A 26,067-nucleotide genomic window follows, 5' to 3' on the forward strand; every position below is an offset into this window, starting at 1 on the left:
ATTGATAGGTGGCAGTTTTAATAAGCAAGGAAACTTACAGAAGAAGCTTGTCTTGGCAACTACAGGATGTGTAGATCTCCATACCCACCTGCCAGAATCTTAAACATTTATACAGATGACTTAACGAGGCTTGGTCATACCATCTAAATGATCTCAACAACACACTGCTCTCTCAAGCTACATCTCTGGAACCAGTTCCCACTCTAGGAATGGTGGGAAGAGCATACATTCCAAGGACAGGAAGAGAATGCCTAGGGAAGGCAGTGTAGAGACAGGGGAGGGAGGGAGGGAAGGAAAGGAGCAAAGGAAGAAGGAGACTTGCACTGCTAATTGTTAGCAATAGTTAACAATATACTAAGGACTGTGATTATTGCAGTCCCCTGGATTTGAGGTTCCCCAAAATTTATCCCTGTATCCCAATGCTTATACAATATCTTGAACACAGTCCTTGATAAATGCCTTCTCGTGGATTAATTAATGAATGAATTAATGAATGAATGCTGTTAGGAAGCCCAGATGAAGAGGATTATATGAGATTAAAACTACTGGTAAAAGGGGTTTTGTAGCTACTTTGTACTGTTCTCTGTGCTGATACTACCCCAGTGCTGGGGAGAATTCAGCAGATCCCCAAATACTCTTTTAGGCAGAGCTGGAGAAAAAAGGTCCTAATTTCTGGAACCAATAACCGTTGTATGGCAAAGTCTTCACAGATATGATTAAATTAAGGTCTTGAAATAGGGAGACTATCCTATCTCAGCCAGGCCTAAATACAGTCACATGTATGCTTACTTAACAGGAAGAGAGGAAAACTTAACACATACCCATGGAAGGAGGCAATGTGAAGACTGAGCAGAAAAAGATTCGCAGGTAGTGGCCATAAACCAAGGAACTCCAGCAGCTACTGGAAGCTGGAAGTAACAAGCAATGGGTTCTCCTTCAGGTGGAGCAGGGCCCTACCAACACGTTGATTTGGTCCACTAATACTGGTCTCAGACTTCTGGTTTCCAGAATTGTAAGAAAGTGAATTTTTATTGCTTTATAAGCCACTAAGTTGGTGATAACTTGGGACAGCAGCCACAGGAAACTATTGATAATAGCTCATCACCAAAGGGGAAATGAAAGATACTGAGAGATCGATAGATTTGCTAAAGTCCAAATACACCTCTCCAGATTGGTCTAAGGCTTATATTCATTAGGCAGGGTGCCTTCCCTGGTGGGCACAAACAGTGATGAGATATCACCCAGTGATGAGATTAGAAATGTGAGATAGCCAGTCGTTTAGAATCTAGAACTTTCTTAGTTTTTTATATCCTTCTCACTTTGGACCAGGAGCGACAAAGTCTTTGCTCCCATTTCTACAAGTCCCTTCTTCGGCAGTTCTTAATTCTAGTCTAAAATTTCACCGCTTCCCCCAAGCATTTAGCAAAGGAATTACATCACCTTTTAATATCTCTGCAGCCCCTGCACCCAATCTCCCTTTATCCCTCATTGATGTCCAAAAGTGTGACATTAAGTACGAAATAATTACACTATGTCACAATAGTTACAGGATAGTTGCTGTTTTCTAAACTCTGCTTTTCTCTGTAGTATATGGTTCTCAGCCTTGGCTTGTCAGAATCAACTGCGATGTTCTAACATTTACTGATGTGTGAGTCCCATCAGCTGAGATTCTCATTTAACTGGTCTGGGGTGCAGCCTGCATACGGAGAGTTTTAAGCACTTCCTAGGTGGTTCTCCCCTGCAGCCAAGGTTGAGGATTGCTGGTCTAGACTTACCTTTCTTTCAAACCTACTCTAGGGAAAAGAAGGGGTATGATCTCAATTCAACACACCTAAAAGTAGAAACAAATTACCGTATTTCTTCTTCCAGAAATGTTGATGATTTAAACCTGAAGTTTATTTGAAAGGTGAACAATGCTTGATGTTATTAAAGGATACAGGCGTTGAGTAGACACAGGAAGGCAGGGCTATCCTCAGGCCTCCTGGTTAGGCCCTACCTGGCAGTAAGCCTGGCTTCACCCACGGCTTCCTTGACCTGCAACACACAAACCATAGTGTAAAAAGCCCAGAGCCCAGGTGTCTGAGCCAGCTGAGGTCACTTACTCAACAGGAAACACACTGCCCTTCTCTCCCAAACCAACTCCAGTCATCGCACAGCAGTGTGAAATTTTTGAAGGGTGTAAAAACAGCTTGCTATTTGCAGTACCAATGACCGAAGTACATTTATAAGGGTTGTAGAACTTAATATCTCCATTTTTCCTCCTATGTTCTAATTTCCTGCCTCTCCTCACTATTTATGTTCACCTGTTACCCAATTAACACCCCAGTAAGCTGAACTCTGTAGTTGTTTTACCTTAGTAATTAACCCTCTCCAGACCGCCCCCCCCCCAGCAAAGAGCTCCTGATTAATGTAAACTGCTCAATTATTCACCTAACAACAGGAAGCTTGCCACAGCAGACCAGGAGGAGAATGATTTTTTTCCCTTACATTTCTAAATGTGCCCAGTATTGGCTAAGAAAAATTTCCCTGAATAATCTAGAGGACTTGGTTGAGATTTATGATAAGGGCATAAATTTATAAAATGTCAGCACCTACCCACTGGTTTTGAGGTGGTCAGCATCTGTAGTTGAAGAAAATGCTAAATTGAAGAAGGAAATTCAGTGGCTTAAAAAAAAAATTCTATAAACAGCTGACATGAATTTCTAATTAATGAATAGAACATATAGGAAGATGTAAAGAAATACAGGGGAGAAAGAAAGAAATAAAAAAGGAAAATAAAAGGGAAGGCAGTAAATACTGATCCGCAACATCTTTAAGAGATGGGATGGTCTGTTTAAGCAATATTTTCTTACAACTGAATGTATTGTGAATCCTCGACATAGCTTTCCTATTACTAAAAATACAGCATAATACGTTTGACAAAGGAACTTCAATTAAACAGTACTTTTTTGAAAATTTTTGAGAGAGCTTCAGAATCTCAAGCTCCTAAAATATGTTAATTACCATAAATAACAATTTTGCAAGGTAATAAAGTGGGAAGTAATAGCAAGTTCATAATATCTATTGGTTTCTGTGGTTCATATCTGTAAAATTTTAAATTTATGGTGAGTCAGAGATGTGAGGACAGCACCATTTTCCAAAAAGGTACATACTGTTATATAAATATCAAAGCAGGTTATAACCATATTTGTACCTGTTATAAAGAACTGCATATAACTAACTGCCTACCTATTCTATGTGTATATATTTAAAGGCAAAACATCACCTTCTAACCTAGACCAAAATTTATTGATCACTCTTTGTTCTATTTTTCCTTACACATACTTTATTTGTAAGGCAATTATCCTACAAAAGAAAAGAAAGAAGGTGCACAGGACCACAGAAGCCCATGTGAATAATTGGATGGAGGACTCTAAAGAAGGTGACTGTAATTTCATCCGGAAAGAAAATTAGTAAAAGTTAAAAATTTCTGATACGGAAATGCCTTCTGGGCAACCGAGGCAGAGGTGCTTCCAAGAGTTGAATGAAAACAGTTCTCCGCTTTTATGAGTTTCCTGAAATCTACCCACTGCAGACAACTGCAAAAGCCAGGCATTATTTAAGACTGCTGGAGTTTGTTGTTTGTTTGTTCGTTTGTTTTTTTCTACCTTATCCAGCAGCCTTCTTTAATTGAAATTCTAATCCGACCTAAACTTGGATGGGGGAGTGGGGGGGAGAGAAAGACCCTCCTGCTCACTGAATATCTATACCCTGTAAAACTATGGGCAGTCAAGGGGTAGCGGCTCAGAGCTGGGACTCGCCTGCTCCAACGAAAGCAGTTTGCAAGCCTCGGCGTCCAGGAGCAGAGAAGAGCAGTCACCTCTTCCTATGAAATTTTAACAGTTCCCGAACTGGAAGAGACTGCATAAAGGGATGCCCGGATCAGAAGCAGCTAGGCAGCGTCAAATTCTGAGCGAACGAAGGATTGAGAAAGGGGAGATGTGGCGATTCAGATGGAATAGAAAATGGAAAAGAGGAGGGAGAGTTGATAGAAATAGGAACAAAGAGAGGAGAGACAGGAAGGGAAACGGAGTTGGAGCGATTAGAGGACGAGAGAGAGGAAAGGGGAGAAGGGATTTGAATACAATTCAAATCTCTAATCTGGTTTTACTTTTAATCTCCTTTGCGGGGAGGGTTTGCGTGTAAAATGCTGATCGTTCCCCACTTTCTTCTAAGCGCCCCTAACCGACCAAGCCATGTGTTAAAAAACAGTTTCCCTCCTGGAAGGGATTATGCCCTTTGACTTTCAAAGACATCTCTCCCCTTCCCAACATCAATAAGGTTTGATGGTGTGTGCGCGACGGTGTGGAGCGCAGCGGGGCGTCTGCAGAGCAGGGAATTTCACAGAAGTCTGCCCGGCTGGCGCAGGGGAGGCATTGTTTCCTGAACACCCTTATCTCGGACAGTGTAGGCATATTTGCTTGTAAATATAGATCTGATGTATGTGCCCACGTAAACAAATAAGTTTAAATATAATATCCAAATGAACGAGAGAAAAATTGCCGATTTTTGAGTGTCAAATAATGTCTGCAAACAAAGTGTTTTGCAGCCGCCGGCAGCCCCGTCCATCCCTGAGGCCACCCTGCCATCTAGTGGGACGCTGCCCGAACTCCGCCTACAGCCTCAGTCGGCCTCATTTACCCTCACAGCTGGAGACGGGGAAGTGTATTCTCCGAAATGTGTTAACTTAGCAGTGCTATATACTAGCAACAAATTAATATATAATTCTTCTATGTCTTAAGGTCATTACTGTCGAGGCATAAATTAATAGACCTATTCCAGTTCATTCATTTCGGAGTTTGCTTCTGCACGTCTGAGCACGTATGTGAAAATCGGCTCCCCCGTCAGTGCAGAGGGGGAGACGGAAGGAGGCCTGAAAGTAGTTAAGACGGATGAGCAGACTCTCTGACCTAAAAGTCAGGCAAGAGCGAGGCCTTCCAGAGGCTGATGCTTTGCCCCTCTTAGCTCCCCGAGCCCAGACAAACCAAATTCTCACACAGCTGAGTTGAAACAGGAGGTGGTGGTGGGTGGGCATGGGGGCCAAATGGGAAGGGTCTGGGGGGTCGCCATCAGAAGGCGGTGTTGTATGTAAACTTTCCTGATTCAAATGGCTATGAGAAACAATGTCTGGTTACAAGCAAACGAGGGCGCCACTTTCTGAGCACAAGTACCATGTCCATGTCCAGTCTGACCAGCCTGGATTTTGAAGAAGATTTAAGGATGGTCATCTGTCTTTATCCCAGAGGTGGGTGCATTTTTATCGCCTTGCTCTGTACTGGTGAGTTTTCAGATCACGTACAGAGGTCTACAGGTGCCCTCCTAGTGTGAAATAAAACCCCACAGCAATAGAAAGGGGAGACCGTGGGGTGGGAGTAGAGCAGGATGAAACACCCCCCCCCTCCACCCACCCCTGTGCCCTGCCAAGACTGGGGAAGGGAGGGAGAAAGAGGGAGAGAGAAACATTGATGTGCAGGCGGTACATCGATTGATTGTCTCTTACAGGCCCCCAGTTGGGGACCTTGCCTGCAACCCAGGCATGTGCCCTGACCGGCACTGATGACCTTTTCGTTTGCAGGCTGGCGCTCAGTCCACTGAGCCACACAAGCTAGGGCTTCATGTAAATTTTATAACAGCCAGGGTTAGGTGTACATTAGACTATCAGAATCATCCCAAATTTGTATTTTCATCAGGGGTTATTGTTATTCATATAAATTCTGGACTCTAAATAAAAAATATCTAAAAATGCCTTCGGGCTTCTGTTCCTGGCAAAATAAACAGTGTTCTTTTGAAGCATGTATGCCCTGTGAGCGTTCCTCTAGATGGTGTCCTTGTACGTCCATCGTAATCAGAATTGTTTAATAACTGGCCTAGAGAAGCAGATCTTGTGTCAGAACCGTATCTTCTCCCAACATCTCTGCCAAGTGAATTAACCAAAGCAATATACTATACTATTGACAATGCAAATGCTGTAAGATAAAATACTCCAATGAAACTGCAGTGCCTCATAATTTAGTTACAAAGAAAAGATGTACTCACATAAAACAAAAACAGGCTATACAAAACATATTAAATCAAAATTTCTGAACCATAACTATGCTTCTGAATCACCTGCAGGACTTTATATGAATGCAGAGGGTCAGGCCACCCAGAATCACAACCTCTGGATGCAGCCCCTTTGTCTTTGCGAAGTTCCATTGGTAATTCTGATGCAGAGCCAAGGTGAAAGCCAATGATTCAATATTTTTTTTTAGAAAGAAGAAAAAAGGAAGAAAGAAATCCTTGCATGGGCAATTCTGTTGAGCAACCAGAAATGAGAACGAGCATGTGAAAGGCAGTCCCGGGTGGTGCAGTGTGGACCTTGGCCGTGCGTGGTTGAGAGGTGAAATCAACAGAGTCAGGGTTAGTATAGACACAGGAAGTGTCCTGGAGAGGGCAGACCTTCTAGAATGGGTGGGAAATAAATAGAGCAAGAACAAGGAGCAGGTATGCAGATGGGTGCAGGCCTTCTGTGCTGCTGCAGGGAAACAGGCTGCAGGTTCTCAGGGTCACAGAGAGCTGCCTGGAGAAACAGAAATAAGTGTACTTGAGAGCAATGAAGCCAGCCCACTTCTGGGGCAGAAAATGGCCAGAGGACAGCCATCAGAGTAAAAAGAAGAAAATACTGAACAATCCAGAATATGGCCCATATGCTTTCTTAACAAGTGCACGCATTTAGCTTTTGTCCAAGGCCTCTCCGACTGCCCCACTTTGGGATATTTTGAATCCCTGAGACGTAGGTGGTTGGTTTTTCTGATCATATTGCTACCTGGGAGCTAAAGATTTCCACTTCTGGGTAAGATAATGCACTCTGCTGCATTAAGCAGACAATTAATTTATCCTCTTGGCTGCCCACTACCCATCCTTAATGTGCTTAAAAAAGGAAATAATGCTTACCTAGCTTTAACGTGCACAGTGTCTGGAAGTGAAAAAGGAATGCAAGAGATGAGACTAAGATTGCTGCACTGAGGGTCACCCTGCTCATCGTTGGATCATCATGTCAAATACAACTTCATAATATTGTTACAGAGACATCAGAGCAGGTGGGTAAGAAGGATCTTTATGTGAGGGAGTGGAGTGTTATTACTTCATTTCATCTCTATATATCACAATTATAAAACGTGCTGAAATTCAGCTGGGTGACCAGTATATCGACTTCTGACAAATGTCAGGCTTTCAGGTGTCCGAGGTAATCAAAGTTATCCCATAAATGTGTCCAAGATGAACAAGACTAGGCTCAGATTTGTGAAAATCGGTTTGTCCACTTGGGATTGCACTGAGTCAACATCTTAACTGAGAGAACATAGTGATCTACTTGGCTAGGGAGTTAGAATGCTCCACAAGAAATACTACCTGTCCAGGTTGGCATAATACTACCTGTCCAGGTTTGTTATATGAGAACATGGGCTAGAAGATGATGGTCTCACAAGATTCCTGCCAGCTCTTAGATAATTCTGAAGCAATTTATTTTATTTAAAGAAACATAAGTGGACTGCCCTGGCCTATATGGTTCAGCCTCTACCTCTCCCAAGGAGACTTCCTTGAAAGTCTCAATATGAAATGCCTTCATATGAGTATTGGTAGTGCTTGACATCTCCACCACCACATCACAAATTACATTACATGGCTAATTATCTACATATGTAGGCCTTTTCTCCCTTTCTAAATGTAACTCCTCAAGATCAAGAGCTATGTTGTAAATGGTTCATCCATTTTTCAGGATGTAATACAGGACCGCCCCTAGACTTTATGCACAGTAAGGTCCACAATCAGTCATTCATTTACCACTATATTTGTAGAATTTGAGATAGCACCTGGAGAGCTCCACAAAGGCAAATGACACTTTTCCTTTTGGGTTTCTCAAATACAAAGAACACCTGCTCCTACTTACCCTGTAGAAGTACAGATCACATTAGACAAATGCAAGAAGAATGGAAGTGTCTACAAGTTATTTTCAGTATAATAAAAGAAAAAAAAACCTTATTCATTCTTTAAAAAAAAAGAACATTATATGCTCTCTTAGAATGAAATTTTATTTGGTTAATAATTTCCAATGAAATGTGTAGATAAAAATGGAAAATGATATAGAAACATGAAATTAAAAATAATTTGAGTTACAGGATTTGTTCCATAATTGTTTTTGATCTTTGGGTGATTATTAAAAAAAAAAAGAAAGAACAGTAGTTAATGCCCATTTAAAAATTACTCTATTAACAAATATTTAGTTATGGGATCAGCTCCATACTGAAAGCTAATTAGAAAATCCTTATTCTGTGTAGGGTACATTGAAAACTGCCTCAGCAGGGAAAAAAATGGGGAACAGAGGTTTTCTATTAAAAAATTAAAGGGAATACTACGACATTGGACTCAACCTTGGCCAAGTCACCAGTCATGATGGATCTATACACCTTTCAGATAAAGCATATCAGCATTAATTTAGTTGTATTACTGGTAACTATGTAAATGGGAAATTTTATGTAAACCATAATGAAAACAAAGCTGTGGCATAATAATAAGTAATATGCTTTTTATTGACTCCATCCAGACCTCTTTCATTTCTAGAAATCATTTTCACAAAGATCTGTAAAGCAAGACGTTGGTTATGAACAGCAGCAATACATGGCAGAGGCAAGCCATGCTAACATCTGAAATTGGAGATCACTATGATGATCTCTGAAACAAAAAAAGAACACCTGCCTCTCACCCCTTCTTCCCTTCTCCCACTCTCTTCTGGCCTCCGCTCATGGATAAAGAATCTGTAGCATTGCCAGCCTTGCCACTTAATGATCTGGATGCATCTACATAATGGCCTCCTGATACTGGCCATTATGGATGAGGTTCACTTTATTTATAAATTAGCTCTCTTGTTCCTGCATATTCCTGAGTTTATCATCATTAAGAAGGAGAAATGTTTCTCAACAAAAGGCCCAGGCACTATGGTGATAGGCACAATAGTAATGCTTAGATACACAGATAGGCATGTTTCCATTTTGGTCTTTTGTATCTATCTTCACTCGTCCCAGATATGCCATTTTCTGATTCTCAGGGTGAAGAATGTTTTGAAATACATTTGCGTATTCATGGATTGTTGGCTGTATTCACATTTTTATATTCAGCTAATATTTAAATGTATTTAGGAAACAGGCCTCAATTTAGATTTGCAATGTGGTATGAAATGTCATAAAGGGAAATCACTTTCAGGCTGTTAGATCTGGTGCAGCTGGGGAGATAGAGAAGTTCAAAACATCTGTCAGCCCACAACATTTTCACACACCCTTTTCACACTCAACAATACTGAGTGATGTGGCTGCTAAACCAGAAAATATAAATACCTGTAGAAACATTAGAGCAAGGGAATAAATCTCATTTTCAAATATTTTATTTAAATTCTTACCAGTTCACAGGCTAAGTTCTTTCGAGTAGACTAATATCTTCCAGATGTGGGCTTGTATCTGTGCCAATTTTAAGACTGGTTTAATGTATGACTGAAAAAAATCAAGAAGAACTTCCCATAGGAGGAAAAATATGAAGAAAGGTGTCAGGGAAGCAGCTGTTTTAAGGAGACATTCAGTGACTTCATAAGCACCTAATACATTAACTGTCACTTTCTTATTTGCTTATAGGCAATTAGCCTGGTGGATTCTGTACAGAGTGAACAAGATCTAACCCATAAAGAAGTAGAGGTCCTAGCTTTACACATGTAATATCTTGGGGCCTCAGGCTAAATTCCATATCCCAGGTAGTCACCTTGCAAAGTCACCTGACCAAGAGCACAGTCTGATTCTATTACCTGACAGAATAGTATATTGATATGGAGATAATGGTGGCATCTCTTGTCCATAAAGGACACTGATACATCTCTTTTATAGTGAATAAAATAGCCAAACCCAGAACCAACTCATGGGCAGTATTTAGTAAAATTTTGACGATGAAGTTGGCAATGCCATGATGACGAGGGTGATGGTGGTGACATTAACAAAGAGGAAGTTCTTTCCCAAGATTTCTACCTGTAAAGGGTAAGCAATTTCCTTGTGGTTGCCCCTTCCAAAAAATAAATAAATAAAACAAAACAAGAAAAACACAAAATAAAAATAAAATTTATTTTATATTGTGTATTGTCAATGATGTGTGTGTGTGTATGTGTGCCAACGGACAAGGAACTAAGCCAGAACTGTCAGCTGAGACTGGTGTCAGCATCCAAATTCCAGTTGTGGCCCAAAATAAAGGATGCCCTATGGTGGTATGTCCTTTTCTCCAGATGTTGCTAGAGCTCAAAGTCAGACAACGAACAAGTCACTGTCTGTCTCTGGAAAAATTTACAGTGATTAGAGAAAAGATCACTCAACAAACATCCTTGGCCCACTTACATGATCTTCGAGACACATAATCTATATTCATAAAGCATTTTAGGATAATTAAATATCAGGTTCTAGGACAGTGCAATATACAATTAATCATTGAAATGAAGACTCTCCATTCAGCTAAATGCACTTCAAAGTTAGGAGGAGAAGAGGGTCTTGGAATATTTTCTTTATAAGTCTGCTCAGAGTAGTGAGTTTGCAGCACTCAAATTTGCTATGCAGTTTCCCTTCTAAAGGCAGCAAATTAGAACCAGTTAACAGATTACAAACTAAGAACAAAGAAAAATGTGCAACCATGGAAGATTCCAGATTATACTCAATGGAAACCAAAAAGTGTTGTAAGTGTCATTGTTTATACAGAATTAATTGTAAAATAACTCAATAATTAGTTATCCTCTGAATATGGCATTTAGTTTTTACCCAAAATGTAAGATCTTCAGATCAGGGTTATGTGATGCATTCATTTTGTATTCTCATCAGCATTTAGCATAATACCTTGCAATGAGTAGATCATTCAACAAATATGTGTTGATTGATAGCTGATTTAATAATATTCCTGACATGCACTTCTGATTATAATGTTACCATACATGCATACACACAGGAAATTGTCAGTGGCTCCCTGTTGGCTGTAGAATAAAGTATGAGCCTTTTAACTTTTAAGTGACTTCATGTCTTGTAACTGAGCCCAAACTCACCTTTTCAACTTTAATTTCCCAACATTGCCCTCATAGAGCTCACTGTTTTTTATTTATGGGCCACACTTCCTTCAGTATCTTGGTTGAATTTATTCCCTTCATATGAGATATCCATTTTCTCATCATCTCATAACTTCCCTGGTCAAATGCTACTTCCTTCCTGCGCCCTTTCCTAATTCTCCCTGAGACCCTCAGCTCAAAATGATCATTGCTTTCCTTGAATCCCCATAGAAGATTAGCCATCTCTCTCTCATGGCTTCTACAGAGTGATCTTTACGTATGCTATATTTGCTCTGTCATCCTGTTAACTCCTCAAAGGCAGTATCTACCCAAAACATTTGATTCACCTTTGAAAATCCCAAGACTTAGTATCTTTGGATCCCTAAGGCTGTTATACACAGAGGTTCCTAGTAAATATTTGTTGAATTAATTTGCTATTGATTAGTTATAAAAGAGGTAAAAATATGGATAAACACTCTGATGGAGTAAATAAAAATGATCTGTTCCTTTTGATACAGAATTTTGGAATTGTATTTTTAATTCTTCTGAATGGTACGATTTAGCTCAGAAAACACTTACTAAATGCCATGCTTAGTAACTTTTAAGAGTTAACACAGCCATGACAGACTCATCCAGAGTTTATTTATGAAACTCTACCTTACCTGGTGCTGTATAGTTTCTTCTTCTTTACTCCATTCACCCAACTTCATGGCCAACTTTATACTTATTCCATCCTTTTGTTCTTGTCTCGTCCGTGTAATTAAACAGTCCACTCTGGCAATGCTTTTGTTTCTCCATTTCAGCCCAAGACAGTGGCTGTTTGACTTACAAATAAAATAAGAAAAATCATGGGTTCACTCTCTTTGTACATGGATTATCAGTATTCTGCTTCCTGGAAGAGGAAGAAAGACAGAAAAAATGAATACAAAAGGCACTCCCAACATACAGACTGGTGCAGAAGTAGGCTTACAGGTGATCTTAGAAATCTATAAATATAGAAATCTTTGAACAACTGTAAGCCTACTTTTGCCCCACCCTGTATATAGCCACTTTTACATACGGTGAAGTCTATCCCTCCAAAACAATACACATACTCGCTTAGAAGATCCCTATGCAGTACCCTACATTTCTGTACTTTTCTTAAAGAACATATGATAAAATTTTTCTAGGAAGACCTTCAAGAAAGTACTAGACTCTAACATCCTCAAGAGGATGACTATGTGTTATTTGTTGCCACATCCTAAGTATCTAGGACAGTGCCTGTGATACACTGGACCCTCTGTAAATACATGATAAATGAGTAAATTTCTATATTAATGAATCAGTGGGTATTTTCCATGGTCCTTCACTTTAAAGAAGGTAGTCCAAGTGGTTTCATCCTTTCCTTCTCCTGGTGAGCATGCCATGTATAGGAGTTCTGCTATCTGTTTGCACAAGATTCACTCTTCACATCAGACAGCTGTAGCCCCTCGATAAAGAGGGAAATGTTGAAAGCAGGAGAGAAGGCATAGGAGTAATGGGCTTAGAAAAGGGACCAAGGACAAAGAAGAAATATATAAAATTATAAAAATGCCTGTATTTGCATAGTAGTTTGCTATATGTTCCAATGTGCTTTTGCATGCATTTTTGCTATTGAGTCTCATGATGATTGGCAATGCAGCCAGTATAAGTTTTATTCCCCCCACATCACTGTACCGCCACATACATATCACACATTATATTGCAGATGAGAAGCTTGACATCCACAGAGTGGACCCAGCTAGTGGGTTGCAGATCTCCTAATTCTGGGATCCAACTCAGTGTTTGTAATGACTTTATTTTTCAGCTCATAATCTGATGACAACCCATCATGCTAACATTCCATTTGGAAAATCCCTGGTCTCTTCTTTGTTTCAAGTTTAGCTAGAACAAGGGATCAAACAAGGACCACACATCCTTCCCTGAAATACTCTTACCTTTCCTTATATTGAAGAAGATTTCATGCTATTTTTTTGACTGTCAGTTTCAAGGTGATGACCGCCCCCCCCACCCCCACTTTTATCCTATGTACTCCCAGTTACTTGGCTCATTTATTGGGAATGAATAATTGAGTCCAATTACTACACCCATGGCTAAGCAAGTTGTGAGGAATCCCAGTGAAGCGGAGATGGCAGCACCATTAAGACTAAGAGCCTGTAGCATAGCAGTCAAGTGCTGTCTTTAGCACAGTGTGGCTGAAAAGTGTTTGGTTAAATCAGGCATGGAAAATGCCTGCTCTACACAAGACTGCTACATTCTTCACTAAAAGAAATTTCTGAGGTTGTCTTCTTAAACCACTTTGAAAAGAAGAGCTTGCCACTTAGATTTTTGTTTGTTTGTTTGTTTTGCATTTCAAGGGTCAGTTCCTGATTAGGTAAGCCTATGAGATCTATCTGCCAAGATAAAGACCTCTCTCTCCCTCCAGGGCTGTAGCCCACCTTAGAGAGTTAAGAGTGCCTGGGAGTTCAACCTCATTAAGTCCTTTGCTGAGTACGTTTCTTCAGAGCGCACAGATCCCACTACAGGGTTACCTTTGTCAAGCTGCCCTCTTGTATTTTCAGGCACACCCAGGAGGCTCTAGGAAACTCCAGCAGTGTTAAATTAACTTGAGAATATTCCTCCTGGCCTCTCCTTTCTGCTCCTGCTCCCTTCCTCCTTAAGCAGCATGTTCCAGACCCCCTCAGCTTCATTCTCCCTCAACTCATCAGGCCCCATTTGAACTTGGCATCTGAAAGGATGTGATTCCAGACTGCCAAGTTTTACCCTAGTTTCCAGGCTCTGCAATATAAGGCACTACTTTCCTCTCAAACAGCTGAGGATTCTTCCTACCAATGCTTACTTAGGCCACTGACCCCATTTAGAAAATGGGCATACAATGCTTAGAGAAGTTATTGTGATGATACATGTCAGATTGTAGCTATGGAGTTATTTTAGCAAATATATAAAGGTATGCAGTACATGGAATTCCAGGCAGATAAATCGAATCTCCAGGAAGGATTGAAAAACAGGTGCCTAATTGCAGTTACATGCTTCCAGGCAGGAGTGCTCAGATAGCCGCTGATCTCCTCACCCCCATTTCCTCACCTGGAGAGTGAAACAAGCAAAGTTTATGTTCCTTTCATTTGTTCCTATAAAACTCTCAAGGATAGCGCTTGACAGGAGAAGAAAGAAATGAAATTGAACCTCATTTTCCCCTCTTTTCCTTTCAGATCACTGATTTGTTTACTCCTTGAGATGAGTGGCATTTGAAATTAAAACCTCCAAACCCAGAGGAATAAAGGCTAGGAAGATGTGAAGATGAGCCAACCAGAATAGAGTAGGTTAGAAAAAGCCAGGGAGGGGGAAGCAAGGACAGAGAAAGAAGAAAATGAATGAGATGAGAGAAGGAGGGGTGGAGGTGTGGAGGGAAGGAGGTAGAGAGTAGGGAGCGGGGAAGAAGCAGCGGGGAGAGTGTGTGATCAAGGGCATATGAGAGAGAGGGGGTAAAGGAATGAGGGACAGTCAAGAGGAGAAAATTGAGAGAGGGGGAAACAGCAAAAGGAAAGAAGGTGGGAGAAAGAGTGGAAATACACTTTGAGTGACTGATGCTTAATTTTGATTTAAAGGTAAATTGTCATTTTAAAGCACGTGATGTCTTCATTTTCCACGGCTAAGATTTAAAGGACAGAAATTCAATTTAGTTGCTCTTTTCTCTAATAAAAAATATGTTTTATCCCAATGGGAAAAAAAGTGTTTCTTTCTGCCAATAAGTGTCAGCAACTAATCTGAAGACTTCAATGAAACAATGCCATTAAATAATTTAATCTGGAGAAAAGCCACTGATGTTTGTGAGATAATGTATAGATTTCAGATGGATCAAATTTTAAAACGGAAAAAAAAAAGTGTGAGAAATGGGCTTTGGGGAACACAGAGGCATCTGCCACCAAACAAAAAGGAAATAGATTAGGCCCAGGAAATTGAAAATAGCCACAGCAAACACCTCCGTTGACACAGTGTTGTGTTAAAGCAACACTAATCGCTGGCAGATGATTGTTGAGGACAGAGCTCCTGTGGAATGAAATCTGGGTACAAATCAGATCCATTATTCTTTCCCCCAGTACAAATCTGTAGATTCTGTGAGAGCTCCCAGAGACGTTCATGAACGGTGAGCTCCCCACTGAGCTGGCCCCTAGTATCTCCAGAACCAATGAGGCAGAATCTGGACCAAGTCTTATCAGACTAAAGTTCTAATTCAAGTTTCGCCACTAACTAAAACTATATTCTGTTTAATGTGTTTATTCCCAAAGTGCTTTGGTTTTTCTTTTCACTAGTAAACTTGGATGATGCTACTTAAAAAACTATAAAAAGCATCATGGAAACAATAAAGTTACTCTCTACACATAACTTCTCTCTCGTTAGTCATTTACGTATCCTTTCACTCATTGGTGTCTCATCAAAAGCCAGGCAATCATTTCTACTAATTCTGAAGAGACCTATTTCTTTCAACACCCCATAAAATGGTCCATAGACCAAAAGGTTTGAGAACCACTCACTCTGGGGCTCTCTCTTCCCTCCCCTCCATTAGTACCTCTATTAATCATCTAGGCCAGTGGTTTTCTACTCAAGCTGAGCATTAAAATCACCTGGGGAGCCAAAAAACAAAACACAACACAACACAACAAAATAAAATACTGATGTCTGGGCTCCACTCCACACCAATTAAACCAGAATCTCTGGAGGTTGGCACAGACTTTCATATTTTTTCAGGCTCCCTACATGATTCTAATGTGTATGTGTTGATAGCCCTGTTCCAGACACATCATGGAAGTTCACTGATAGAAAGACATTTGACCTGTCCCTTTCAAGCAAGATCTGAATGAAAAGCTGACATGGAGAATCTCCTCAAGAACAAAAACTGTACCTTCAAAATGGAGCAGCGAGAAACAGAGGACAAGGAGAGATTCAAGGTATTAAAAACCAAATCTTTATCTTCTGCCTAATGGTTGAAGCAAGACATATCTATTTTAGCTCCCATTTTCACAATTCCTGGAGTTAGCACTTTACATTTTGATTCTAGATAATCATAATCTAAGGCTGAGTTGGAGTAATAATTATCCCTGAATTCATCCTCACAGTTTTAACCCAGATGGGATCTGGTAAGTAGATATTACAAACTCCCTCAAATGGCACAGGAAAGTCAGCAACAACCTTCTCAAAATAAGCCAACCAAATAAGTAGGTGTTGAAACACACAGAATTGGCTCTAAATTCCTTCTGCCACTTTCCAGCCATATGTCCTTGAGCAATTCACTTTTATCTGAGCCTCAGTTTCCTTATTTGTAAAAAAAAAAAAAAAAAGGATAACAATAGCGAGCTATTTTAAAGCATCATGAAGATGAGAATAATGAATCTAAAGACCTCACATATCAAGGGCAAAATAAATGTTGACAACTAGGATGGCCATGATCATGACTTAAAGCAGAAAATTGTTGGAAAGACAGTGTGCTGAAAACTGGTTAGCATTTTGACATTGAAATTGTGTACCAGAAAACATAAAACTTGAGAATAATATTTATAAAGCTATTAGAAATAATAAACCTTGGATGAAAGTTTAAAAATCCAGTTGGTTGGTATATAATATAAATATCTGGACACTTAAGAGTCACCATAGGCTTTGTGTGCACAGGTGTTTTCACATTTAAAAGATACAACAAGGATTATAATCACTAAATACCCAGATAAGTATTTGTGGCAAAGAAAAACTATTTCCATCTTTCTTCTCCATTTCTACATCCCATTGAATTGTCTGCAAAGCCAAGAACCCCCTTTCCCAACTTCTCTTTGACTAAAAGAGGCCATGTGACCCAATTCTGGCCTCCTACTTTACTGTTTCTTTCTGTCTGGGTTGTGGATATAATGGCTGGAGACATCTTAAGACAATAAGGGAAAAGCTAAGAAAATCACAGAGAATTCAGTCCTGACATCACTAAACCACAGACCTATTGCCTGGAACTGCTTATCTCTGGATGTTGTATTGCATGAGAAAAATACAATATTGTTTGCATAATAAGCATCTGCAGTCAAGCTTGTGTAACTTGCCCCTGAATTCAGTCCTTGTTGATACAACATAATAGACTAAATCTAAAAAATTCACAAGAATTTGGAGTCCGAGTAGCCACCACCTACAGATCTCAAATTGATGAAACTGAACACATAATATTAATCTATACATCCAAAAAATGAACTTTTCTATATCTAAAGCAGAAATGAATTGAAAACTATTTGGCAAATGCAAAACAAATTGTACTAAGAAAACACAGGCTCCATAGTTTTCAATAGTGTCAAACCACAGACTGCTTTTATCCTGCATGCTTGAGGTGCCACCTTTTATCCTGACATTTCAGGCCTTTCCTCATCTGAATCTATTTACTCTATTTTGATAAAAGCGAGGTATCTTAATTGTCACTTGTAAATGCCATCACTGTTTATGCCTTTGGGCATGTCCTCATCTTTGTTACCAGGAGGAATGTTCCACCTTGTGCCTCTCCATTTATTCAAATTTTCCATATTATTCTCATGTTCCACCTCTTCCCTGAAGATCTCTCTGATTTCTCAAGTCATTAATGTTCTTTCCCTTTAGTTTTTAAGTCACTTAATTAAACACACATAACACACACATACACATGCACACCTCTGCCACCTTTGTCATATGTCTGGGTTTGCATTCCCCTGACTGAAACTCTGCAAAGTCAGGGCACACCACATACTTGGCCTCTCCCCATCACTGTGCCAGGTTTATTGTTGGGACTGCACCTTAGTGCTAACAGGATAATTTTGTGGATTCGCGGACAAATAATGTAGATTTTTAGGGAATCTTCAGGAGACATTGCTTCTGCTCTTATCTAATATCTCTATTTAGAATTTCAGAAATTCTGGGAATTCTTGGTAAGATATCCTTAAGAGGTCAAAATGGCCTGGCAACAATTACCCCCACATTGCTCTGCAGAACCCAGGCACCAGAAAAAGTGGCTTGTCTGTGTGTGGCACATTGTCCAGGCAGCCACTTTGTGCCCAAGGGAGGTTTCATGGCTCCAGAGAGCTTTCCTACTGAAGAAACTTTTGCTTTTTATCTCTCTCTGCACCTGTCCTACCAAATCTCCTTTCTGCCAACTTGCTTGCTTTCTCCTTTGTCTCAATGAAGTTTATCTCTTCTGTTTATTTCATTTCCCTTGCATTTCCTATTCTGCCTTTCCTTTTGTCTTTCTCTACAAAGTTCCACTCATTGACTGTTGCCTTGAATGTAATTGTTTTTTGGGTTTTTTTGTTTGTTTGTTTTTTACTACATGTCTTCTCACCTATTCATCATTCTCCAAGTTTGATTTCTCAATCTCTTTTCTACTTGTTAGGTGGCTTATGGATAACACCAGGTATTTTTAGGGTAAAGAAAACTAAGGCTCTGACAGGAAAGGTATTTGTTCATGGCCATAGAAAGTTAGTACCAATGAGGACAGACACTCAGCCCCCAGAAAGACCACATCACTGACAGGTCCTATACACCACCTCAGAGGTAACCATACATCAGCAAACAGATGTCACAAACTTCAGATGGTTGCTCTGATAAAATGATTCTACAGATAAATGAAAATAAAAGCAGAAAAGGGAAAAGGAATTAAGGAACTTAGAAAGAATGCAGAAATGAAGAAGTTCCTCCTTTCTTAGAAATAGTACTAGTAGGATATTAGATTTACTATTGAATTTGAACGCCCTTTCCCACCCTACTCTACCATGCCTCTCTTTTAGCTGGGGATTTATTTCAAGGCCTTACCAATCATATGCTAAAGCCAGTACATCACTAAAACATCTTCTGGGAGGACAGGAAGAGATCCAATCTAGGATTGAAAGCTGCAACTGTCATAGATAAAAAATACCCTTCTGTAGCCTGCTATTGAGTCAGACAGTTGGAAGAATTACCGCAGAGTTGTCTGGGCTTCACGTGAGTTACTAGCTAGTACTCTGCTCAAAGCTAGTGCTTTGCCTTTCTTAGGGATCCCCAAGAAGAATGCAATTGGGTTCATCCCATAACTGCTTCCCAATGACTCAACATTGCTATTAGTAGAGACCACCCTGGAAGGAATTGGCTAAATGATTTCTACTGGAAAAGACAGGAGCTGTAAAAAACCAGATGTCTTTACTTCAGACTATACATTAACCACCCTCCCAGCATTGTTGAGGGAAGCACTAACCAGAGAAAAAATACCTTTTGAAGAAAAAAGCTATTCCCTGCCCTGCCATGAAAAGGTGTGTATTGAATGTATGACACCATTGTCATCAGTAAGCTGTCCATGTCCATGTTATAAAAGTCCATGGTCAAATACACACTCATTTGTCCATTTATGTCCTGCCTACAAGAAGCTCCCAGTTTTGCCCTGGCAAGGTAGCTCTGTAGGTTGGAGTGTCATCCCGATATGTCAAGGTTGTGGGCTTAGTCTACAGGAGAGGCACATGCAAGAAGCAACCAATGAATGCATAAATAAGTAAAACAACAAATCGATGTTCTCTCTCTCCAAAGTCAATCAATATTTTTTTTTTTAAAAAGAAGCTCCCAGTTTTGAGTCAGAAAATCTCAACTGTCTCACTTTGAATTCCATAATGCAGTTGACAGCGCCAGTACTGCCAGGATGCCCTTGCATCCTCAGCCTTGTAATGTCAGTGTCTCATTCATGTATTCCCATACGCACACATGCACACATACACACCGCCCCCCCCCCACAAGCATATAGACACACTTCTAGGTAAATGCCCTGTGTCAAATTATCCAGGCCTATCTATTGCCTAAGATAATAGGTAACTCAATATTTGTGTTTAATTTATGTGGCACAGGTTTATTTTGTGTGAGAAAAATCATAATTTTATAATTTAGGCAATAGACTAAATGGATCTTCATTTCCTAGGATAGCTGTGTGCTGAGTCAGACTGCTCATTCAGGACATAACCTTTGGGTCCCATGACCTGATATGTAATTACAAACCCTTCTTTGGGGAATTACATTATAAAATGGCAACTCACTCACTGGGAATGAAGGCTTGTCAGAATGTCATCTTCCAAAATCAGAGCTATAGCTTTTTAAGCCACCCCTTTTACCTGTGTCTTCGGGTAAGCGGGTGTCTTAACCAATTTTTAGAAACAAAGACCTGTTTTGGTGCCTTTAAAATCTCAAGAAATATGCAATGGGCTACATTTAAATCTTTAAACGGACAGCTCCAACTTCAATATCTGAAACTGTAGTATTCTCAGTATAATGTCCTATGCCCCCAAGATGTTAAATACAAAAGGACGTTTATGTACTTGCAACTGCAAGGTCTTTCTCACATGCTTATGTACCTTACCTTCCTCCTTCTTTTTACTAACCTACAAATGCTGCAACCTTTCCTTTTCCTGCACAAAAGGATATCAAACAAATTGCACTTCTTGATATATGTCGGTCCCTTCACTCAGGAAAAACGACATGGCTATTTTACTAGACGGGAGGTCTCGAGAGCTCCTGAACCCCACAGACAGTCTCGTAAATTACCAGGAGCCACACCACTGGAACAGCAATAAACTTGAAATGGGTTAAGTGGTTTTGTTTCTGGCTCTCCCTGCATCTCCCCGCAGATAGTCCTGTAACCATATAGTTCAGTGAATATGTAATCACTGATACCTGAATTCCTGGGCCCCAACTCAAGAATACCATTACAACTCATCTTGATCTACAATCAGTATTGATTGCATCTTTGAATAAGACTCCCTAGAAAGAGTTCATTTTAACTATCTAAGGGTTTATATATCTATAAATATATTTCACTCCTTGAAATTTGTCATATTTTCAACTCTACAATGACGTAATTGTTTCTAAAAATCTGTAACTTTTCCATTTTTATGTGTAATAATATTTCCTTTTTCTCTGAACTAAACTTACAGCTTTAAGGAATGACCTCTGATATGAGTACTCCACATCGATCTAGTCGGGATCGATCAAGAAGACAGCTGGCCTCAGATCAGCGATGTTGCAGCCCAGTGTGCCTGCTGGGTACATCTACAGCTACAGCCTAAAGAGCAAGCAGAGGATTTAAAGAAGAAAAGCTCACCTGCAAATGCCAAGGGATTCTAGTTCCTCTCCTTAGTTAACTTCCCGGAATATGAAAGAAGTCTCTGCATTTAGATTTTAATTGCACATAGAGCAAAGTCAGTCTATTGGCTACAAAATGGGCAGCAATAATAAGCTCTCTAAATAATAATTTCGTTCTCAAATCTATCACTCTCTCCATTGCTTTAACGTGTCCTCAGGAAAGTCCAGGAGTTTATGACTCCCCATGCAGACCTACAGGTTAGGCATGGGAATGGTGGTCCCATTCTCATCTTCTACAATCAAATGACCTTCTATTTGTTTGCAACAGGTGTTACCTTACCTAAAGTATTTTTTTTTTTTTTTGATCGCATGTATCCACCTCTATGAGACCAAAAACCATATCCCTTTGTGTAGCTGGAACCCTATATCTCTGATCACATATATCACATACAGTCTTCTCTGTTATTAAACTTGGGATTTGCTTCCATGATTACATGCATCAGCATGACAGTTGTACCACCCTTCTAGGAAAAAAAAAATTGGAGAATGACTATCACATATTGGAATACCCTGCCTGGGTTCCCAGCCAGTCTCCAGCAATACCTTCCTAATAACTTTAGCAAGTCTTAATTCCCCAGTGCCTTAGTTCCCATAGCTGTAAAAAGGGGATAGTGTAATGTTCATGACTTTAGAGAGCTGTTATGAGATTCCACATATAAAAAGCTTAGCACGGCACTGGATATATAGTAACTGCTAAAAAAAAAAAGTAAGAGTTTATTATTATTCACTGTATAATTGGTTATCATGATTCAAGTGCTGGGAATAACGTAAGAGAGAAAAAAACATGGTTTTTTTTTTCATCAAAGAGCTTACATATATCCTTACTACCTGTTTGTCCCACAAGGACTAGAAAACTAAAAACTTGAAAATATACTATGCCTGGCTGTGTTCAAAATCTCAAGCACAATAAATTTAGTGACCTATTTATACACAGCTTTACCCAAATCACCTTCATCTTCAGGTTTCACTCTTGCAGGAAACGATATAGAATTCCAAACCAATGAATCCATTCTCTTTGTTCTTAATTTTTGGTTTTGTAAGCCTGAACATTGGGGAAAATTAAATGATTATATCTGTATTCAAGTTGGGAGTTGGGAAAACAGATAAAAGAACAAGGAGGGAGCTTGGGAGCAGTCAAGAGTCTAAGAAGGAGGAAATTCCAAGTTAACAGTCACAGAAGTCAAAGAAAAATGGCCTTCCATGGCTGCCACAAAGGAATCATTTGGATTTGAAATGTCTTTTTTTAAAGGCAATAATTCGGTGAAGATGAAGTCACAGGGCTCAGAGAGGAGCGTGAGGTGGCCTGCAGGAAACACAGATGGCTGGAGCCGTGCTAAGCGGAAGACCCAGCCCCACGCAGCCACTTCTCTGAAAGGCTACAACTGCCTCACGCAAAGGCTGATCAGACATGTCAGAGAGGAGAACAGGAGGGCAGGAGGCAGCTGGAGGAGCCGAGATTAATGAGCAAGCCCAAAATGAGAAAGTGCAACAACTGGAAACCCTTGTGGTGACATCAGGAACAGAGCCAGAGAAGACAACCTTGTTATCACATCTGCTCTGTCATTATAATTAAATGGTAATGTGCGCCTCTTGTTGGGTTACCAGGGTGGAATTCCAAGTCGGGGAGCCCCTCACAACTCGCCCAGGCCCCCAGCCGCTGCCCTCCTTGTTGAAGCTGAGGAATCGTTCTGGGCGCTAATAGGCTGGGTGTCTGGAGCAAGTGTTAATTTTGGATTACATCTGAGCGGAAATACGATGGAGGTCTGGGGAATGCTTTGCCTTCATTCAGATGTTTCATTTCCATTTACTAGCACTGCAGAATATCCAGGGAGATGTTTTCATTCCAATTTGGAAGATTTCATAAACCTCCAAACTTTTAGGTATTGATCCAAGCTCTTGAGCTTTGGAAGCGTGCACACGTGCTCCGTGGGAGGATCTGGAAGCTCCCGAGGAGAGAGTAGGTGGTGGACCTCATCCGAGGAGACCTGCCCGCTCACAGGCAGCCATACCTCTCTGCTTATGGCCAAGTTGGCTCTGCCCAACTCGGAGGCCCATTAGAGGCACTCAGAACCATTAGCTCCGATTGGCTCTGTGCTGAGTAAATACTCTTGTGTCCAACTAGGAACTAGGGCAGCTGCCTGAGTTTTTTTTTTTTTTTTCTTTCAAAATCAGCAAAGCATAATTCTCAACCCCAAATGGCTCAAATGCACCTCATAATAAGTATACCCTGTTATGTATTCTGCTAGTGGAGGTTAGCATTAATTTGAATTTTGCTAGACTCTCACCTTTCTTTCATTTGGTTTTGAATATCTTAGATTTTTGTTTGATTTTGGACAGGGTCATTTGCAGGGAGGATGCCAGTAATCAGATTTCAATCACCAAAAAGTAAGATACCTAGACCGGCAGGAAAAGGCCTCTGTTTATCATCTTTGGAATCTATGAGCTAAATAGCAGTTGTTTGTGAATCCTCCCAAAGGAGGTTTTGAAAAACAAAGCACTTCACTCAAAGAGAGCGGGGAGGGCAGGGAGTGGTGCTCTGCTCCTGCATTATTCAGCTCAGCTTCAGTCAGTGAGTATCTGGTTATCTTACTGCCCCAGGACCTGGGCATTACATGGCTGTTTTCAGGGCAAGAAACAGATATAATTGAGCCTAAAAGGAATTTAATTAAGAAATAATATTTGCCTCTTCTCTGATGTTTTTGGTTAACAGTGTAGTCAATTAGAGAATAGAGAATCTATGGACAAGTTTCCCTTGTGATAAAAAATTATCCTAACACCTTGCTAAGGTTTATTTCTATACCCGAAACAAGAGAATAAATACCAAGTGGCACAATCCTGGGATGCCTTGAATGTTTAGTTTGTAACTGACATTTAGAGATGTCACACTAGAAGAGGCTCAGTAAAATCAAAACTACCCAGACGAGAGTCAGGAATGTAGTGAGTGCTCAATAAGTGTTGGTTGCATTGAATTATGGGTGGTTCTGATTTAGGTTCTTTTCATTCAGCCTGTACTTCTCAGCCTACATGTGTTTTTCCTAATGCTGCCCTTCTCAGAAATGACCTGGGACAAAATTACTCTTATCATAAATTATATAAACAATCAGATCACTGGCAAGGGCCATTCTAGATGTTCTCCAAATGAATTTCCTCTTTCTGGATAGAGGTAAACTGCATTCCCCAGTTTCTTTCGTTCTCATTGGAGCCAGAGAAATCTAAAGAAAACTTATGGTTACTTACAGACTGAGATGGCTAAGAGCAGATGGGTCTTCTCTCCTGCTTTGGTGGTAGGCTTGGAGGTCCCCTGCTGAAAATGGCAGTGACAAAAAATGGAAGGATCTTGAGTTTCTGATTAACCATATGGAGAAGGGCTGGGTCCCTCCCTGCTTCCTGCCAATCATGAGTAAGGAATGAACTTCTAATGTGTTAATCCACTGAGAATTGAGAAGTTTTCTTACAACAGCTAGCATTAGTTATGCTAGTATGGAAATTGATACTTTGAAGTAAAGTGCTATTAAAACAAAAAGAAAGTAGCTGGCATTAATGTAAAAGTTGAAGCTGAAAAGATGGTGATTTGTGATATACAACTGCAATGCATGCAATAACCTGGGAGAAAGATTTTATACCTACTGAGCTTGTAGCTCTAAGAGGAGTTATTAAAAGGACTGTAGGGCATTAGTACATTTTGCCGTTATTGTTGAATTTGGTTAGCCATTATAATAAAATGATGAGTTCCAGAGACATTGATCAGTTTATGAAAACAAATAAAAGAACAGAGAGAGTCTGTAACCATGCAGAAACTCCATTTCTACTAAATGAGCCTTTCTCCTTTCTATCCCACTCCCTTCCTTAATCATTTAAGCCCTCAGGATATCAGATTCTGACCCAATCTAATTCTCTAAAGAACAAAGTCTCAGGTCTGCTGATCGCAGAGACGGAGTTTTGGTCAAGCTGAAGATAACATCTTGACTTCAGCTGTGTTTCAGCTTCAGGGCCAGGAAAACACAAAAGACCCTATGTCATGAAACCAGACTCAACAATGCCATGGCTGACATCAGGACCTGATACAATGGTCAACTACTCCCTACCAACAAATCAGTATAGCCCATGGCCCCAGCTTCTATAGCCACCATGATTAATGATTCTTTCCTTATATAACCCATCCCATGGAAGCCTTCAGGGAGCCAAGTCTGTGAGCACTAGCTTACCTGTGACTCCAGGCTTGGTGCCATTCTCTCAACTAATAAGCCTTTACTTTCTTGGCTGCAAACTCCTGTTTGCATTTGATTGGGCTTTGAAGCGTGCAAGCAAACAGACCCCTTTTGTTCAGTAACAAGTCCAGGAATACGTGGACTTGGATTAATGGACTGCTTCTTGGGCCCTAAGATGTAGGAAAAAAAAGACCAAATAAGCATTTGAGCAACAGAGTCCCACTAAGACCCAGCTTTGTGGAAAACATAAGACTAAAGATAAGCCAATAGCATCAAGGTAGCTGCCATTAAACTGCGAGAGGAAAGCATGACATGGGGAAAAGAAAGAAATAATGCAGATTTGAACTTTATCTAGGGAAATACAAGTGCCTCAGTTACTGGCATGTCAGGCTGACTTTAAGCAAAGAGATCAGCAGCCTAAATTTTCAAGGGACTTGTTTGCTAGAGAAACCATAAAGCAGGACGAGAACAACTCTTTGATCATTCAAGATTTAAAACAATCCTTGTGACCTCTGCCTTCTAAAGGGCTCTGGAAGCTCTACATCTCCAAGGTCCCAGTGC

This window comes from Pteronotus mesoamericanus, unplaced genomic scaffold, assembly GCF_021234165.1.
Source record: "Pteronotus mesoamericanus isolate MK-2021 breed Mesoamerican mustached bat unplaced genomic scaffold, CSHL_Meso_final contig_74, whole genome shotgun sequence".
Classification (NCBI taxonomy): domain Eukaryota; kingdom Metazoa; phylum Chordata; class Mammalia; order Chiroptera; family Mormoopidae; genus Pteronotus; species Pteronotus mesoamericanus.